Source organism: Nicotiana attenuata, chromosome 3 (assembly GCF_001879085.1).
Source record: "Nicotiana attenuata strain UT chromosome 3, NIATTr2, whole genome shotgun sequence".
NCBI classification, from domain to species: Eukaryota; Viridiplantae; Streptophyta; class Magnoliopsida; order Solanales; family Solanaceae; genus Nicotiana; species Nicotiana attenuata.
Window position 1 is genome coordinate 69,453,463 of NC_031991.1, and position 17,914 is coordinate 69,471,376.

The window sequence follows — 17,914 nt, forward strand, 5'->3', positions numbered from 1 at the left end:
ATTTTCATGGGGGAAATTGGGTGTTTTGGGTAGAACATAGGTTTTTCAAAAATTGGGGATTTGGACCTCAATTTGAGGTCCGATTTCAAAACAAATTATATATTTGAGTTCGAGGGGGAATGAGTAATCAGGTTTTGGTTCGAACATCGGGTTTTGACCACGTGCCCGGGGCGATTTTTGACTTTTTGGGTAAAACTGTGGAAAACTCATTTTTATGCATTGGGGTTGATTCATTTAGCACTTATTGATGTAATTAAGTAATTTGTGATTAGATACGAGCGAATTAGCGGTAGAATCAAGGGGTAAACCTATAGTTGAGACTTGTGTTGTGTTCAAGGCATCGTGGTAAGTGTCCGGTCTACCCTAGCTTGAGGGATTAAGAGTTGAGTCATATTTGCTATTTGATTCTTGTTGAGTACGATGTATAGGCATGGTGACGAGTTTCTATACGTGGGTGTAAAGCATGACCGTGAGTCTTAAGTTGATGGTTGTTGTGTTCTTCAGTGACACCTCGGATGTTCTAATTGATGATTCTTGATATTGAGTGGAGATTTAGTTTATACTCGTGGACTTTAATTATGCTTGAGTATTGGTATTAATTGGGTCGAGTAGAAGTTGAGCTAGGATTGGTTATAGCTGATTCTCCCTTGCCGGGATGGTTGTTTGATATTGTTGTTCCCTTACCGGGATTCTTTGTGATTTGTGTTGTAATGAAATGGGAGCGGGTTGTATGCCTACCACGTGATATAATGAAATGGGAGCGGGTGGTACGCCTACCACAAGATATAATAAAATGGGAGCGGGTGGTACGCCTACCACAAGATATAATGAAATTGGAGCGGGTGGTACGCCTACCACAAGATATAATAAAATGGGAGCGGGTGGTACGCCTACCACAAGATATATTAAAATGGGAGCGGGTGGTACTCCTACCATAAGATATAATAAAGTGGGAGTGGGTGGTACTCCTTCCACGAGATGAAAAGAAATGGGAGCGGGTGGTACGCCTACCACGAGATATGAGAAATGGGATCGGGTTGCACGCCCGCAACGAGATATGAACCGAAAGTGAAATCTATCTTTATTTTACAATATCCGTGTTACAGTTAACTTGTGGATTTCCTTATTATTCTCTTTAGGTTCTGTATTATTTGCTATCCCCGAAGCATGATTCCCTCCCCAGCTTTATTTTGTTTACTTCTTTTTGTCTATCCTTCAGTTGTATATATGTAACTGCACAGATTTATCTCGAGACTGGTCCTAGCCTCGTCACTCTGTGCTCTTTTGCACAGATCCAGGTACTGGACAGCAGCAGTAGCTCGGGAGCCAGCAATCAGTCCACCGAGACACCGAGGTAGCCTTGCAGGCGTCCGCAGGCTTGGCGTCTCCTCTATCTTATATATTATTCTGTTCTCTCATGTATTCGAGACAAACAGTGAAATATTTCTTTCAAACGGTTGTATTTAGCACTCTTAGTAATCTGTGGATGTTGTGACACCAGGTTCTGGTTAGTGGCACGTGTTGGTCATCAGGATATTTTGGGTTTATATTTATTTAAGACTTTCGCTAAATTTCACATTTCGCTGTTATCTAATTGTTTATTTCCTAATAATTTAATTGGTTAAAAAGGAATTAAGAATGAAGAGGTTTAAAGGTTTTAAGATTGTGGCTTGCCTGGCTTCTACGAGTAGGGGCCATCACGACTCCCGAGGGTGGAAAATCCGGGTCGTGACAATCATCATCATCATCAAGATTATAAAGTTCTTCTTCATGAATCATTTGTGTAATTAACTCTTTCTTTTTTTGAAGTTATGCTTTATATTAATCCTTCACATGCCCCGAAACTTTAGGACAAGATGCGACATTTGGATCACCACCGATTAGATGCGCTTTTTGATGATAGATTCCTCTATTTGTAATCTTATCACAAAAAAGACATGGACAGCTTGTTAGTCTCGTTAACTCTTGCAGAGTAAGCCCAAGTCGGGTCTTTCCTATCTTCTTTTGGATCCATTAAAAGAACAACTACATAACACATAAGAAAGGCAACAAGAACAAAGAATAAAAGATATAATAATTGGGCAGAAATTGGGTAGAAATTTAGGGCAGAAACTGGAAAAATTGGGCAGAATGTTTCTGAAAAAAATTTGCCAGCATTTCGATGCTTTTTGGACGTTTAGAAGAAAAAGAAAAAGAAAAATAAGAAGAAGAAGAAGAAGAAGAAGAAGAAGAAGAAGAAGAAGAAGAAGAAGAAGAAGAAGAAGAAGAAGAAGAAACGAAGGAGGAGAAGGAGGAGGAGAAATGGGGCTGAAATTGTTTAAAAAGTGGGTAAAAGTTAAAACTTTTTAAAAAAAATGGGTATAGGTTAAATGTGGGAGACCAAATAGGGTGCCCCGTGCAATTTTTACCCATAACTTTGTTACTCTCGGTGCCACACTTTTATTTTATACCTTTTTAAATGAAATATCAGTGGAATACCAATACTAATATGAAATTCTACCGGAGCGATCGGGTGGCGTACCACCACCTTCCCTCTACATAGAGCCGCCCCTGGTTGTGTGAGATTCCTTTTTGTATCACAAATTTGTGGGTCCCAATTTTACACTTCTGGGTCCACAAAAATATAAGACAAAAAAATATCTCATACAACTAGTGTTAGTTGTATGAGACACAAAATAAAATTTTCCAAGAATTTGGGAGTGCATACTGCTAGTATTTGGTCGCAGCTGGTAATCAAAGATAGGTGCGCAGAACCCAATAGGTTCGCATTTCCGAGTCTTCAAGATAAAGCATGTGCTTCACGTAATTCACAACCACCCTAACTTTTATGTAAATCTCGTGTAATTACGGTCATAAAGGATCCACAATTTAATATTTACGTGTTACTTACATCGATCTTAAGAAATATAAAATATTAATTAAGTTTACAATAAAAATTTTAATGGTATTAGTATGTAGGAATTGTTATACAAATAGTCCGCCAAAATTAATACCTATTTTTCTAACCGGAATATATATAAATAGGAAGAAAGAAAGTGTTTATAAAAGTTACTAGATTCACATAAATATGTCTTGTGTATAAAATATCCCTCCCCATTCCGACAATCATCGTTCCCATTCCCTCTTTGACCGACTATTTATCAATACTTTCTAGGTAAATTCTAAACTTAATAAGACTTGCATGTAAAAATCGGAGGAAATAAGCCTTACGACTTACGACCATTTATAATGTTGAAATTAAAAAAATGTTTTTTTTGTTTTTTTATGTGTACAAATAAATTTCTCATGTGTAAAAAAAATAAAGCCATAAAATTAAAAATAAGTTTGTAAAAATAACAATTTGACCCATTTGACACGGTGCTCCAGATCTTAACAAACTAGCTATCAAAGGTCAATTTTAGAATTTTAAGGCAGTATGTCACGTCCTTAGTTCTTAACTAAGTACACGTGTGGCACTTGACAACTCGCTACGATCTTGCACAGCTTGCTCACGTTCTTGCTATGCCAAGTCAACCTTACTACACTTAAGATCGCTAAGAGAATGGTAGAAATAAAGAGAATTGTTAAAGGAAGCTTTGTATTAGAGAGAACTTGAATTGTTTGCTTGGTGAATTACAAATGAATGCTCCCCTTTATATACTAGTCTCCTAGGGGCTAGTGTGTAAATATTAATTGTTACACAAGTCCTTAATATTTACAAGATAAGGGCTTTCTCTAGAATTCTCTACAAGCCTAGAAGATTCCAAGGACTTTCCTAGCTAATCCATAAGGAACTAGGGTCTTCCTAAGGAAATGTCCATACTTCTCTAGAACTTTCTCACAAATGCTAGCCTTCCTCTTATGTAAGCTTCCACATTGCATTAATACATGCCAAATGGCGCCTATGTGGCATGATGACGTGGCGGGTCATCACACTCTCCCCCACCTAATATTGCGACGACCGCGGCGCAATGCTGCTGCATAAACTCTCGGATCTTATCTTTGAATTGCCACAAATCTTCATATCGTTCCCACATGGCCTCCTCCGGTGATTGCCTTTTCCAATAGACGAGGAACATAGCGGTGGCCTTTTGCCCTTGTTTTCGCCTGGCCTGGTAATCCATAATAGCCTCAATCTCCCGATCACGCGAGGCGGTGATAGTCATTGGCGCTCGACTTGATCGGCCCCTACTCGGATCATCCTTATCTTCATAATAAGGCTTAAGCATACTGGCATGGAAGACAGGGTAGATCTTAATATACGATGGCATGTCAAGCTTGTATGAGATAGGCTACGATCTTAAATGGCCCCTCATTCTAGCGAATCAGATTTTGATGCATGCCCCGTAGTGCCTTGAACTGTCTTGGGTTAAACTTCACCATGACCATCTTCCCAACTCTATAGTCCGTGGGACGGCGCTTACGGTCTGCAAACTTCTTCATCTTCTTAGCTGCCTTATCCAAGTAGGACTTAGCATTGTCGAGCTGCTCCTCCCATTCTTTGGCCATGTGATAAGCCCACAAACTCCTTCCCTCGAACGCAACTGGCAATGAATGTGGAGTTTGTGGCTGTTGGCCTATGCCTAGCTCAAATGGTGTCCGCCCCGTGGACTCACTCCGCTGCAAGTTATAAGAGAATTAGGCGATGTCTAGGAGCATTGCCCAATCTTCTGATGCGCGCTTACATAATGCCTCAAGTAGCATTCTAATAAGGCATTGACCCATTCTGTTTGTCCATCTATCTGTGGGTGGAAACTAGTGGAAAAGTGCAGTTCTATGCCAAGTATGTCGAATAACTCTCTCCAAAAGTTTCCAGTAAAACGGGGGTCTCGATCACTGATAATATGCCATGGTAAGCCCCAATACTTCACCACGTTCTTAAAGAATAGCTTGGCGACTTCCTTGGCAGTGCAACCTGGTCAGGCGGGTATGAAGGTGGCATATTTAGAAAATCTATCCACAACCACCATAATAGTACCATAACCATCGGACTTCGGTAGACAAGTGATAAAGTCCACAGTGACGCTCTCCCATGGATGCTCTGCAACTGGCAGTGGCTCCAAAAGTCCTCCGAGCTATTGTTGTTCAACCTTGTCCTGTTGACAGACAAGACAAGTCTGCACATAGCACTCTATATCATCTCGCATGCTTGGCCAATAGTAGACTGACTCAACCAAGGCCTAAGTGCGACATTGACCTGGATGACCAGCCCACATTGTGTCATGAGTCTCCCTTATGATCTGTCGTCTAATGCCTCCAAACTTAGGCACGTAGACCCTCCGACCCGTTGTAAGCAATAGGTCGTCTTCTACCCACAAACATCTCGTCTTGCCTTGATCGGATAACTCGATAAGTTGTTTGGCTGCCGGATCATGTTGCATGCCTTCTTTTATAGCCTCACGAATGTCCTAACTTGCTGAAGTGATAGTGTCACCCCTTCTTTTTTTCCACCCGCAAGGGGGGTATAAAGGAGTTTTCCAATTAAAGTGACATAATTCAAAATGGGATTATTTTATTTATCAGAGTCGCCACTTGGAATAGTTTATTTGGTATTCCAAGTCACCGGTTTATTTTAAAATCCCAAAACGAGGACATTCGACTTTTATTTTAAAGTCGGCGAACCAAAAATTCTATATAAGGAATTCTGTTAACCCGAGAGAAGGTGTTAGGCATTCCCGGGTTCCGTGGTTCTAGCACGGTCGCTTAAACTATTAAAATTAGCCTATTATCCGATTTATTAAATGTTTTAACCTATTGTGCATTTTTTACCTTATAACCGTTTTTATTTAATTATTGTTACATATTGCGAATCATGTCACGGGAACCTTACCCACGATCTACAACATGTTTAATTTTTAAAGATTAAATTATGGCCGGGTCACATAAATGTACCCCCGGATTTTAGTAATTAGGCGTCACAACTACGTCACGGGAACCGTACCCGTAACTATGACAATTATTTAATTGACGCGCCTAAAACAAACTACGAAGGCTCAAGGCATTTCTAAACTAATTTTGTATTTATATGAGGGGCATAAATTAAAGGATTTTATTTGTGTATGGCACACCCCAAATTATTTTTTTTTAAAAAATTAGCTCTTGATCTAATTTGTGAGGGCCATGTACTATAAGTTTAAAGTATGGCACAACTCAAATTATTTCAAAGGGTTTTATTATTCGAAGTTGTTATGATCGGGTTACATGAAATGCACCCCCGAATTGAGATTCACGTATCGTAACCATGCTACGGGAACCGTAGCCATGACCACGATAATTTATTATTGATCGCGCCTAAAGCAAGCTACGATTTTCATGGATTTATTTGTCCTAAACTTGGGATTCACGTGCAAAGTTCAGATATTATGCATATACTACTGTGTTTCCATAGTCCCTCCATTTGAAAGGGGAATAAGCAATAACATAATTGAGCTCAACAAAGCTAAGTGCTAACAATTCAGAACTAATCTAATAGAGTTAAGTTTGAATAATATCGTAAACGTCAGTGACATATATATCCATTACTGATACTTATGTATTTGGACAAATCGGTTTGTGAAATGGGCCAAGCATGATCCAACGTTATTTGGGCCTACTATTTCTTGAAGGATCGAACCAACAGATAGTCCATCAATTTAATACTATGCAAAAAAAGAATCAAGTCGAGACATGAACATGCTGGGCATTGATCTTGCTTCCATTTTCAATTACTAAATTTAAAAGCTACTATTATAACCAATGAATTCACTTCAAGTATAACAAATGAGAGGATCATCATTTCCAGAAGATAAAATCTGCCTCAATGGGCGAGCAAGGATTAATAAGCTTAGACTCAGAGTAAAGACATCATTTCTGATGGTTGTAAACAATGGACAACTACAGTATTATTTTCTTTAACATATTGGACAAAAATCGACTTGATCCAACTTAAATTTTTAAGGAGAAACAGTGACCACTTGTTCAAATAGTGACCATCACAAACTCAGTTGGGATATCGCAGAAACAAAACAGCATAGGCTATAGAAGATAGCATCAACATTCAGGTTGATCTTAGAGCAAATCTTTCAAAGGCTGATTAGTTAGCACACAGTGCATTTTTGAAGTTCAATCCACACTTAAAATCTTTAGGCCTCGACTTTATAGCAAGATCAGATTCAGCATTAACTAGATGACCTTAACACAAAATTTGAACAAACAAACATTGTAGGTTGGGACAGAAATGAAGGAATGCAACAGAACAATTACACAAGAGCTTTTGAAGATGTTACATATGAATGGGTTCTAATGGGAGAGATAGCTGATAAGAAAAGGAGAAGAAGTGATTAACCAAACCTAAAACCAAACACACAACCATATTCTGCTATGTCTTGATAAGGCAAGTAAAACAATTTAAACCCCTCATCTAGATTCATCAGCTCAAAAATCCGACTTGAACTTATAAGGCTTCGTCTCACTTTTTCAGCAAATCAACACAATGACCTTAGCAAACCATATGAACGATTAAATGTAATGTGTGTGTGTGTGTGTGTAACTGTGAGCTTTTAGAAGTATGAAACGACACCACAGAGCCTAAGAACAATTTTAATCTTTCATTGTTAAAATCAAATGACCATTCAAGCTTGTTTAAACACATCTTGCCGGATAAACTAACAATGTCATCTCATCACAATTTTTAATACATCAATAAAACCAACAACACGAGGTAATGAATGTTTACCTTGAAAACAGAATGAGAGAAAGAATCAGACCAAATAAAGGTCAAGCAAAAAGAAGAGAACAGCACGAGTTTCCACGACTAATCTGGAGCTCAGCACAGTTCAACCAAAACCAAATTGCAGCCAAAAACTCGAACAGAAATCCACAGCGCCCAAATTCGAATCCCAGCCACAAAAAAACCCCAACTTAAACTTCAATCCAACACCATTCTTGAAAACCAGATATTGAAAGGAGATGCTAAGATTTGTAATTTTGATTTCTTTTGAAATGAACTAAAACTCGAATCGAAAATCAAACTCAGAACATACTATATATTTTTCGTTTTTTTTGAACAAAAGATGTCGAATCAGAGAAGAGAAGGTCTCAGAAAACTTCAAAAAGCCTAGAAATTTTACTAATAAATTTTCTGAAGATATTTTTTCCGATTTTTCCTTCACCTAGAAAAAGAGAACTTACCTCATATATATAACCCTAAAAAAATCTCGAAGTTTCTGCCCAAATATCCGAAAATCTTACGTTTTTGAACGATTTTTGGGACAAATGGAAGGCATGGATCGATTTACATCCATCCACGGCTCCCATTCATCCAGCAAATCGTTCTTTCGTACAGAAATCGTGCAAATTCGGAGAGAATATGCGTTTCTTTCTAACAAAAGACCGGTGGAATAAAATGACGTGGAGGGGAGGGGACCCATTTGAGTGAACTCGCCTGAGTTTCCGGCGAGTTGAGGTCGGGCTCAGTTAAGAAGATGAACAGTAGCGTGGTTTTCTGTATTTTAGGTTTAGGATTTGGATGTAGGGAAATGTTATAAGAGGGGTTTTATATGGAGGGGAAATGGGTGGGTCGAACAAGCGGGTCAGGTCCATTTTTCTTGGACTGGGGCGGTAAGTATTTGGGCTGGACCGAACTGGGCATTAACATAGCCCAAACTCAAAATAAACCCCCTTGTCTTCAATTAAACATCTTTTATTCCTTTTCTTTTTCTTTTTCTTTCTTCCTTCTTTTTTTTTAATTAAAAATCTTAAATTATCTAAAAGTGTGAAATTAAACTACTTAACTAATTATATAAATTGTAAACATCACTTAATTCTAAATTAAAAGAGGAAAATCAATAAACTAAATTAAAAGACAAGAAATGTAAAAATGAGCTATTTTTGTGATTTTTAAATTTTTATAAAGCAAATAACTAATGATTAATTCTAAAAAATGTAAAAACAAATCCTAAATGCAATGCATGATATTTTTTGGTATTTTTTCATGATTTAAATAAAAATTAAACATGCACAGAAATACAAATAATTAAGAAAATTCTAGAAAAAAATCCTAAAATGGCAAATAATTAACAAAAGATCTATTTTTGGGATTTTATAGGAGTATTTCGTATAGGGAAAAAATCACATGCTCACAGTTGGCAGCAAGCTTGCTTTCCGGCTCAACGCATCAGCTACAACATTACCTTTTCCCGGCTTGTACTCCAGAACATAATCAAACTCGGCCAAGAACTCCTGCCACCTAGCCTGTTTTGGTGTGAGCTTCTTTTGCGTCTGAAAGTAGCTAGTAGCCACATTGTCGGTCTTGACCACGAACCTCGACCCTAGTAGATAATGTTGCCATGTATGAAGGCAATGCACAATGGCAGTCATTTCCTTCTCTTTCACCGTATAACGTCGCTCCGTCTCATTTAACTTGCGGTTCTCAAATGCTATGGGATGCTTATCCTGCATCAGGACACCCCCAATGGCGAAATCTGAGGCATCTGTGTGCACCCCAAATGTCTTGGAAAAGTCAGGTAATGCCAAGACTGGCTCTTCTATTATAGCTGCCTTAAGGCCTTCAAATGCCTTTTGACAATGCTCCGTCCAAACCCATGGCTTGTTCTTCTTTAGTAACTCAGTCAATGGTGCGGCCTTGGATGAGTAGCTACTAATGAACCGACGATAGTAGTTAACAAGTCCAAGGAAGGATCTCAACTCAGTTACCTTTGTAGGAGCCTCCCACTCCTGGATAGCGCGTATCTTAACCTCGTCCATGCGTAGCTCGCCATTACTAATGGCATGGCCCAAGAAGTGCACCTTTGATTGTGCAAACTCACATTTCTCCCTCTTGATGTATAGCTCGTTCTTCCGCAAGACTTGGAAAACCTTCCTTAAGTGCTCCATGTGCTCCTCCAAGGTGTTGCTGTAGATGACTATGTCGTCTTGGTAGACTACCACCAACTGATCAAGGTAGGGATGGAACATCTTGTTCATAAGGGTGCAAAATGGCTAGTGCATTGGTTAAGCCGAAGGGCATCACCAACCATCCAAAGGCTCCATATCTCGTCACACATGTTGTCTTTAGCTCATCCCTTTCCGTAATGCGAACCTGGTAATAGCCCTTTCGAAGATCCACCTTGGTAAAGTACTTGGCTTGCCCAATTCTATCGAACAAGTCAGGAATGAGCGGGATCGGGTACTTATTCTTCATTGTGACCTTATTAAGTGCTCGGTAGTCTATGCACAAATGCAACGATCCATCCTTCATCTTCTGGAATAATGCTGGTGCGCCAAAAGGTGCCTTTGATGGGCGAATGTGACCAGCATCTAGCAGCTCTTTCAATTGTTTCCTGAGCTCCTCTAGCTCGGGCGGTGCCATACGATATGGGGCAAATGCGGGTGGCTTAGCCCCTGGCTCCAACTCAATCTTGTGATCCACCTCTGTCCTAGGCGGCAAGTGCTTAAGCAACTCCTCGGGCATGACATCTTTGTTTTCCTCAAGCAACTTCTCTATGCAAGGCGGCACTATCTCTTGAAAATTCTTGTCTTCCTTTAGACTTGCAATGGTTGCCACGAACGTCGGCTCCCCCTTCTTGATCCCCTTGACAACCTGCATAGCTGAGAATCGCGCTTGGATCTGTCCGTGTGGCATAGTCACTGTAGGTACCATGCAAGCTCCTTCTTTCTCCATAGCCAAAAGACGTCGGAGGTAGGGGTCGATCAAAGTATGACAATGTCTAAAGAACTCTTGCCCCAGTATGATGTCAAAGATATCCATAGCGGTTACGGTAAAGTTTGTCATACCTTTCCAAGTTCCCAATTTGACCCGAACTCCATTAGCTACCCTACAAGCATTCTGTACCTCGGCATTCACGGTCTTGACGCGAGAGTTGGTTGGAGCAAGCTTCAATTCTAGTCTCTTTGCGGCAGCCTCATTCACAAAATTATGAGTTGCTCCAGTATCCACCATTGCACGAGCGGGCTTGTTGTTGATGGTGAGATCCACGTACTGATTGCCATTCTCGGTAGGTTGGATAGCTTGCTTTGTGACAGCACCACATAATCCGATCATACCCAATTGTGCGGTTCCCGAACTCTCTCATTACGGCTGCTCCTTTCGTTCACGGACTATGGCGATGAGGCTCTTTAGGTCGGGACAATTTCTGAAGCTATGCGGCCCTCTGCATATGTGTCCCTTCTTCTCGGCCTGTGTCTTCTTCTCGGCGTAGCCCTAACGACCACTCGACTTTTTGGAATCTTGAGTCTTGGAGTATTGTTGTTGTGTCTCCTTGCCTTTGCCACGGTCTCCCCCACCTTTGACATTGTTAACCTTTGACTCCTTGCCATTGCCTTTGTCGTGCTTGTCATGCATGAAATCCATCAATGACTCACCTCCACTATGGCTTGGTCTATATCAGTGACTTGTCGGCGTTGGAACTCCTACTTAGCCCAATTTTGCAACCCGTCCATGAAGTGGAACAACAAGTCATCATTGGTCAGGTTGGGGATTTGAAGCATAAGGGTAGTGAACTCCTTGACATAGTTACGTATGCTCCATGTTTGCTTCAATTCCCTAAGCTTGCGCCTTGCCTCGTACAAGACATTGTTTGGGAAGAACTGTCACTTGAACTCGGCTTTGAACTGATCCCATGTGCTAATAGTACATAACCTTTATCCACGTCGGCCATCTTCCTTCTCCACCATAGCATGGCAGTCTCTGAGAGGTACAATACCGCAGTGTTGATCTTGGCCTCGTCGTCCCTCACTTTGCTGTGCCTGAAGTAGTTCTCCAAGCGCCAAAGAAAGTTTTCCACTTCTTGTGCATCACGAACACCTTTGATCATCGGGGGTTTGGGAACCTCGATCTTGGCCTCCCTCGTCACCACAACATTGCTGGTTGCCTCGGTCACGCTAGCATTGACATGCTCCTCGAGTGACTCTATCTTTGCCTTTATAGCATTGATAGTACTCAAAGCCTCCATGAGTCTGCACTCTAAGGCAGTGTTGTTTGCCTTAGTTCCATCTGGGTCTATGTACGTCCCTCCAAGTCATTTCGGATACTCTCAATCTCTTCAAGAGTGTGCCCCTCAAGAACACTAAGGGTGCCTTCCACTCTCCATGGCGTCCATCCCCATGTTCATCATCATCACCCACTCTTTACCGAGCGAGACGTCCTCGGGCAGGACCTCCACTTCATTCTCGCTCGCCTCAGTGGCAGATGGTTCTTGGGATGTAAGCCCCTCGTTTTGGCACAATCTCGGGTGGCACTTCCTGGCTCTTCTTTGTAGCATTCCTCTTTTTATTGCGGCCCTTCCTGTCGGCAGCATCCTGGATGACGTTGGCTTGGGTGTTGGCAACGTTAATTTCTCTGTCGTTCGCCATTCCCTTAGTTGAAACCTGGCTCTGATACCACGTTGTCACGTCCTTAGTTTTTAACTAAGTACACGTGTGGCACTTGACAACTCCCTCACGATCTTGCATAGCTTGCTCATGTTCTTGCTATGCCAAGTTAACCTTACTACACTCAAGATCGCTAAGAGAATGGTAGAAATAACACAAGAGAATTGTTAAAGGAAGCTTTGTATTAGGGAGAACTTGAATTGTTTGCTTGGTGAATTACAAATGAATGCTCCCCTACTAGTCACCTAGGGGCTAGTGTTAAATATTAATTGTTACACAAGTCCTTAATATTTACAAGATAAGGGCTTTCTCTAGAATTTTTTACAAGCCTAGAAGATTCCAAGGAGTTTCCTAGCAAATCCACAAGGATCTATGGTCTTCCTAAGGAAATATCCATACTTCTCTAGAATCTTCTCACAAATGCTAGCCTTCCTCTTATGTAAGCTTCCACATGGCATTAATATATACCAAATGGCGCCTATGTGGCATGATGACGTGGCGGGTCATCACAAGTAGGTGTGATGATGTAATGTACTACTACACTTCTTATTTTTCTGTAGTACATGTACAAATTTAATATGAGCTTACCTTTTATATCTGTCTTTAAAATTCATTACTGCCTTTTGTTTTCTTCTATTTCTTGAGCATGTTTCATCTTTCTTTAACAATCATGTTAGCACAATTGTCATGTTATTCGTAAAAACACAATTGACATTACGAAAGCAATAAAGATTAATTCACGACTAGGGTCAACCATTATAAGAAAGTAATTTAAGTATATTTATAGTGTTAGAATAGGCTCAGAGGGTACCCACATAGCTTTGTATTGTTTTGAGAAATTCAACTGTATAAGAGTTGTTCAAACCTACCAAATTTCCTAGCCATCTAGGGAGTCAAAATACGAGTCCGAAACCAAAATGTTGCTATTTTTGACTCAAAACACATAAATAGGTGTTAAAAAAAAAAAGGTAACAAAAATAATATATAGCGCNNNGTATAGTACGTACGTACGTACGTACTACGTACTACGTACGTACGTACGTACGTACGTACGTACGTACTACGTACGTACGTACGTACGTACGTACGTACGTACGTACGTACGTACGTACGTACGTACGTACGTACGTACGTACGTACGTACGTACGTACGTACGTACCGTCGTACGTACGTAGTACGTACGTACGTACGTACGTACGTACGTACGTACGTACGTACGTACGTAACGTAGTACTAGTAACGTACTACGTATAACCGTNTAACGTACTACGTACTAGTACGTACGTAACGTACAACGTACTACGTACTAACGTCGTAAACGTTCAACGTTACGTAGACCGTACGTACGTACGGTCGTTAAACGGCTAAAGGGTTCGAAACCGGTACGTAACGTAAACGTACGTAAACGTAACGTACGTACGTACGTACGTAACTTAACGTACGTTACGTACGTACGTTACGTTACGTTAGTCGTAGTCGCGAGGTTTTCTGGCGTTATATATAGTATGGTAACTTTTTTTTTTTACACCTATTTGTGTAGTTTGAGTCCAAAAGAACCACATTTTGGTTCCGGCCTCCATTTTTTATGCTGTATTTCTATTGGATCTCGAGTAATTTAAGAGCCCGTTTGGATATAAGAATTTTTTTATTTTTTTGAAATTTTTTTATTTTTTCCGAAATCAATGGTTGGCCATCTAATTTTAATTTTCATTTAAAATTAAATTTTGAAATTTTTCAAAAATTTTAAAAATTCCAAAAAATTATTTTTCAAAATTTTTACTCATAAAACTTCAAAAACAACCCAAAATTATATTCATATCCAAATACAACTATAATTTCCAAATATTATTTTCACTTTTTTTTAAAAAACATTTACAATTTTCATGTCCAAACGCGCACTAAATCATGCTAAGTAATGCTCATTAAAGAGAAAACTACTTCTTATCAGATAATTTATCATATTCCGACTCCAATCTAAAACTTCAAATTAACGATGAAGGGATTCTGTCCATTCAACCACAATTCTCGTCCCTTGATAGTGTCTTGCACCATAAATCAACCTATGTGGTCCTTCATCTTAAATATCTGATGGAACTTTCCTAATAAAGCACCCAAATACAAAACCTTTTTCTGGTTTTGTATTAGTTTAGTTTACTTCAAGAAATTTACATCTAAAATTATATTGTGACATAATTGATTTTATTATATTTTAAAGGGAAACAATGTATTAGTTACCCTTTTCTGTCTTTTGAAATAAAATCGTCAACCCACTTGAACGAAAAAGAAATATTGCTGCTAATTCCTTTATGCCTAATTTTCTCTGATACTACAAGAACGTATAAAATAACTCTCTAAAAGTAAACATATTTAGCAAAAAAATTACTATCTGTTAGAAATTTTGCTAAAGTCCAAGTACTCTTCAAAATATCAAAATCATATACAAGTATTCCTTATGGATCGAATAGTGAAAATGTTTAATGAACCTCCTTTTTTTGTTGATTTATCTATAGTCTTATTTGCAGTGGAAAGTTTAGTTTAAAGGAAAAAAAGAAAAAGATAGCTTCACAAACCTATAAACCAATATTCGATCCGTTCACTTTTACTTGGCAGGTATACTAAAAATAGATTTTTATTTTTACTTATTACTTTACGCATATCAAGAGAAGACAATTTTTTTTCATGTTATACCCACAGTATTTATTACTCATTTCAAATCATTTTTCTAATTCAATAAAATATGCATCAATTAATATGGGTATCAATGTAAATTATGCACTTCAGTTATTATTTTTGTGAAAAGTCAAAACGTACCAAGTGAAAGTGAATGGGGGAAGTATATTAGAACAGCCTAAGTAGACAAACTCTCTGGTATATCTTATTACAATTTATAGGTATAATTTAAAATCACCTCTAAAATACCTCTCTAATTGCTAGAGTATTATATAAAGGCTGATTTTGTATTTGATCCATTATTGTAATTAGGATTGGCCCATGTTGTAATTGTTTGTAATTGGGTCACCGGGTCAAGGCCCACTATTTATAAGTGACTCTCTCTATTGTAAAGACGGACTATTCATTCTTCTAACCAATACAGAAATATCTACTTCTCTCGAAGCTTCTCTCAACTCATGAACCTTGTTTTAGTTTTGTCATTTCTTCTCTTAATTTCTGTACTTAACATGGTATCAGAGCGTAGATCCTGGTAGATCGTCTCACTTACTTCCGATCGATGTTAGCATTTTCGATTTTCATCGAGTTTTGGTTTTGATTGCTTTTACACTGGATTAGGGTTTTGGTTGGAGTTTCGTCGGATAGTTTTGTCGCATTGTTGATGTTTCTGCTGGATTTCAAGTTTCTGTGGACGTTTTGACTACACTTGGGTGATCTTCTAGGGTTTCCTCGTCAGTATCTTGCTGCGCCGCCAGAAATTTTATTTACAAGGCTATTCTCTTTTCAGTTGCAAAAGAGGGGGGTAAATCAGTTTCTTCTTCATATCTCATAAATTTGTTGATTGCTTTTTTGTTTGTTGTGATATTTTCCTCTCAATGACGAACGATAATCCTGTTGTTATACCTTCCTCTTCCTCTACTGCATCTCGTACTGTGTTTTTTGAGGATGACTTTACACATCCGTGTCATCCACTGTATGTTCACCCATCAGATGTGCTGAGAACCTCCTTGGTTCCAAGTCTGTTTGATGGAACCTGCTATGGTAGCTGGAGGAGGAACATCTTAGTTGCTCTTTCCATTCGCAATAAACTTGATTTTGTCAATGGTACTTCTACAAAGCCACTTTCGGGCTCTCCTCTGGCACGCCAATGGCAAAGATGTAATAATCTTGTGGTGTCATGGTTGGTTAATTCTATGTCAAAAGAAATATCTCATAGCGTAGAGTATTCTGAGTATATTAAGGATATTTTGTGTGAATTAGAGGAGAGATATGGTAAGGCTGATGGGGCAAGAGTTTTTGAGATAAAGAAAGAGTTAGCACATATATCTCAAGGGTCCTTAGACATAGCTTCTTATTTTAACAAAATCAAACAACTTTGGGTTGAGATAGCATATTATAAAGTTAGAGTTTGTACTTGTGGGGGTAAAGCTGTTGAGGATGGAGAGCAGAAGGTTTATCAGTTCCTTATGGGCCTGAATGATACCTACATGCAAACTCGCAGCAACATTCTAAAGATGAAACCACTTCCATCTGTTGGAAATGTGTACAACATATTATTGTCTGATGAGAAGCAGAGGCAGGTGTCTTCTGCCTCCCTATTCTCCACACAATCTGCTTCTTTCAATGTTGGGACTTCTAAGCCTTCATTTCCCTCCAAGGTTTCTTTTGAGGCTCCCAGGACTTCTCTTATCTGCAAATATTGCAAGAAGCCTGGACATTCTATAAACAAGCATTATAAGTTGCATGGATATCCTCCCAATTTCAAGTTCAACAAAGGACCTCCCCCTCGCAGAACTGCTGCACATGTTGAGCTTGAATCCCCTGGTGGTTCCTCTGTGCCTGGTGGTTCTGATGGTCCAGTTGAGCATGAGGAGTCATCTGTGATACCTGGCCTTACCAAGGATCAATACTCCCAGCTGATGATCATATTACAACAATTCCAAATCTCTGCTTCTCCACATTCTCCACCTCTCTTGGCTTATGCCAACTTTGTCGGTAAGCTCATGCCTTATTAGGGTGTTTTTTATGGAGCTTGTATGTTGTCTAGTGTGAATGGCATTGTTTGGATAATAGACTCTGGAGCTACTGATCATATGACCTCCATTAGGAGTTTTCTTTTTGATATAATTACTCTTCTTGTTCCCTACCTTGTCTTTCTCCTAAATTGGTACAAAGTAAAGGTTACCAATGTTGGTTCTTTAGCTTTATTCCCTGACTTAATTCTTCATAATGTCCTTTACATCCCTAGTTTCAAACATAATCTCATATCTGTCCAGAAGCTTTTGTCTTATTGTGATGATGTTGTACAGTTTACCAAGTCTGCTTGCACTTTCCAGGGCCCTTCAGTGAGGAAGCCAGTGGTGCTTGGTAGACTGGACAATGGACTTTACAAGCTATTTCAGCATGTGACTTCTCCTGTTGAGTCTGTTAATGCCAATTCTTGTTCTTCTGTTGTTTTTTATTTACCTGTAGTGTCTAATAATGTTGTTGTTGACAATTCATCTGTAAATACCATTGTTGTTTCAAATAAAGTGAATAATTATGATGTTGTTTGGCATTATAGACTTGGACACATTCCCTTTTCCAAAATGAAACTTATTTCTGGTCTTGATGATGGATTGTCTTCCAAGCAGTCTTTCACATGTCCCATTTGTCCCTTAGCAAGACAAACTAGGCTCCCTTTTCCTGATAGTTATATTTAGTCCACTCATTCTTTTCAGCTTATTCATATAGATACTTGGGGTCCTTACTCCACTCCTACTCACTTTGGTTCTAAGTACTTCCTTACTATAGTAGATGACTATACTAGGGCTACCTGGACACATCTGATGGGGGAAAAGAGCAATGCTTTTGATTTGTTAAAGGCTTTTATTTCTATGGTTGAAACACAGTTTC